Raw genomic sequence first — 3,507 nt, forward strand, 5'->3', positions numbered from 1 at the left:
AGCAGAAGTTTTACTTGTCCATCTTTTAAAATAGAATTGGTGATGAACGGTACCAATTAAGTCAGCGTCCATTTTCTATTTCACCAATAGGTGTGCACCCCACTTCGTCAAACTTGCAAATATATTACGCCTTTCAAATAATTAATTGCTTTAACCCCGTCACTTCGATTCCGTAAACAGAAAGGACATAAAATTGAAAGAAAAGCTTCTTCTTTTCCCACTCCTATAATTTTCTCTTGCATTTCGATCACACTAGTGACAAAGAAGGCCACAGCGACCAATAAGGAAGCAAACCTGATACTACGTAGAATAAATTAGTTAGCAAAGATATCAATTCAACATAACCCAAATAACCCAAAACAGCATGGAAGCATTGGAAGACAGCTGCTTCAGTCATGCATCCTTGTTTATTTGGCCTTTTCTTTTCGTATTTCTTGGCTGGCAAGATAAAATTGTAAATCCTACTTTTACAAACAGCAAGTCCAGCCGTTCTTGACGTCGTTCTTATAGCGATCTTGGAAAGTTTCTTTGCCGTTAGGTTTATCTCAACCGTCAAACCAATTTGCAGAAAAAAAATTGGCGGAGGAAAATTTAGGAAGGGTCCCACTTGATTTGAGACACCCTTGCTTGTAAGCCACCCCCCGTCCCCCGCCACCCCCTTCCCCCATCCGCATTAGGTTAAATAAGCGCCCAACCTCGTTCTCAAGAGAAAGGAAAAGAGCAATAGAGTGAGAGAGCCTGGGAACTTGAATGAAATGCTGCATCTTTATCCTTCATACCATAGAGCTACTTGGCGGAAAAGCAAAAACAAAAACTTCAATTAATTAGTAAAAAGCTACCGAATATAACCTTTCAGAGGTTCATTTGTCTGTAAAAATTTCTTCTTCGTACCGACTAAAATTCCCCGCGAAAAATTGCAGACAAATACCGTAAAATTCCGAAAATAAGCCCCTCCATGTATAAGCCCCTCCAAATATAAGCCCCCCAAAATCGTAACGCAAAAAACCCTCCGTTAAATCGCCCCTCCGAATATAAGCCACCCGGGGGGCTTGTACTTGGAATTTGCCCTTGAATACAAAGTAAAACAAAGTAAAAATGGCAAATTTCCTTTCCACTACAAGCTAGCTCAATCGCTTTTGAAAAGCAAATTTCCCTCCGTACATAAGCCCCTCCGAATATAGGCCCCTCCAAAAATAAACCCCTCAAAAAGGGCCTTTGAAAAGTATAAGCCCCGGGGCTTATTTTCGGAATTTTACGGTATTTGGACAATCTAAAGCAAGCGCCTGGAGAAATTTAAGCACAGTTAAGTTCCGCGAAATTTGTTAGTAAAAGCCTTTGCTGTGTAGCTTTAGTTTACAATTCATATTTTTTTCAGAACAGCCGTTTTAGGGAAATTATCCTTCATTAGATTCTCATACAAACACTGCCATTTCTCACGCGGTTGCCTAACTCGTCAAGATGGCTTCCAAAACCATGACAAGGTCTATTTTGCAACTAATTGCTTGTGTTTACTGTTACGTTGTTTTCTCTTTATCGATTCTTTTATTTTGCATGGTCTAATTGTTGGTGACAGAGATAAAATGTCAAAAAACAAGAGCCATGGCTCTTGCCAAAAAACTATTCCCGAGTACAGTTCAACCCTCATTCGCCGAGAAGCCCTGGGGACGAGATCAGCCTCGGCTACTAAAAAAAGGGCGGAAAATTTCACACTATTTGCCATCGAAGAAAAAATTGGCGTACAAATGCCTAAAAACATAGCTAGAAGAGCAAAAATACAACTCGACGAATGACAACTGCTATTTGAAGAATATCTGGTAGACTAATCATCCCTTAAATACAAGGTAAATCAACGTCTGAATAATTTTCAGACAGGCACATGTAATTCAGATAGGTCATTTTTAGCATAGACCATGAGAACTTGTTTAGTCAATTGCTCAGTACGTTTTACCTAACTTAACTCACAGCTGTACCTACTGAAATTACAATTGCAGCTTTGCCGTCATTATTAGAAGCTGTTATATACATTATTATTATTTTTTTATTTCATTTCACAGTTATATTATTGGTTTTGCCAAACCATAGCAGATCGTGATAATACAGAATTTCAATTAGATATAGGTTGAAAAGTAAGTAAGAAATAATTCAACAAAGGAAAGAAAACGTACGATACAAAATTAAAGGACTTACATGTAAGTTAAATCACATTGTATATACTAAGAAGGAGAGGAGAAACGCACGTCCCCTTAAAGTTATGTATAACAAAAAACTTGTAATTTTTAATAAAAAAATTAATTATTCCTCGGTCAAATAACGATTAAGTTTTACTGTTTGACTCTTTAGGAGTTTTGTTTGTTTTCGGCTTAAGGAAGTCCTGCCTGTTTTTCTAAGATTCAAATACTGGGTTCGATGCAAATGCAAATTTTCCTTGGCCACTAGTCTTTTGTTTGTTTCTTCCACTTTCTAGCTACTTTCTTGGCAGCATTATCTGCCCCTGAGTAAGCTATTGAGGAGCAATCTGCTCGTAGGATCTGTAGCTCTTCTTGGTCTTTCCTGAAGGCAAAAGCAGAAATGAACTTTGCTGAAATCGATATATCAACCAATTTCAGTGATAACTGAAAGTTAAGTTTTCTCCATATGTTTTACATAACATGTTACGTAGTTTCTTCAACTGCCTCAATCTCGGAATTTTTTAGCGGCAGTATCTGCTCCTGAGTGTCTCAAGTGAATCCTTGATCTTAAAATAAAATCGCAAATGAACCACCAATTTCATTGATAACCATTATCTAAGTTTTTCTCATAGTAGTATTTTTGTTCCAAATGCTAAGCAGTGATAAAATGACGTTTTTACACCAAAATTTTGCTGCTACACAGGTTGCACGTTTAGACGTCATCAAGTTCGGATATCGCATGTGATAACGGAGGGCCAAATATCGGTCGACGCTAATTGCTGTCATTGTTTCTAGGGAAACACCGCAGAGTTGATTGATGAGGAAGATCCTTGCTTGTGACAGACGTGGGTAAGAACTGCTCCGAGGAAGCGGTATTAGGGTGATGGCAATGGTAACTGGAGGAGCAAGAATCCCAACAAAGAGATCAGAAACAGCAAGACTGCACAGCAAAATGGTAGACGGTGTGCGTAGGGAAGGATTTATCCATACGGCGGCTAGTACCAAAACATTGCCAGTGATGCATACTGGTATCAGTAGAGCATTGAGGACACTATTCGTTAAGATTACAGAGGTCTCGAAAGGTGAGGATTCTTCGTCACTCTCCAACCCACCAGGCATCATATCAACAGTAGAGTTTGCCATCTCAAATTTTTCAATTTTGTCCCCTGTTTCTCTTCAAAGAAAAACTGCATATTATTTTTTATACTCTTTCGCCTGGCATCTTATTAAAATTACAACCATCTTGCCAGCATTTAATTCTTTAACTTATGTTTAATAGGGCTTTTCATTTAGGAGAAGTTATACTTGATCATCTTTTAAAATGGAATTAATGATGAAT

Source organism: Porites lutea, chromosome 11 (assembly GCF_958299795.1).
Source record: "Porites lutea chromosome 11, jaPorLute2.1, whole genome shotgun sequence".
In the NCBI taxonomy this organism is placed as follows: Eukaryota; Metazoa; Cnidaria; class Anthozoa; order Scleractinia; family Poritidae; genus Porites; species Porites lutea.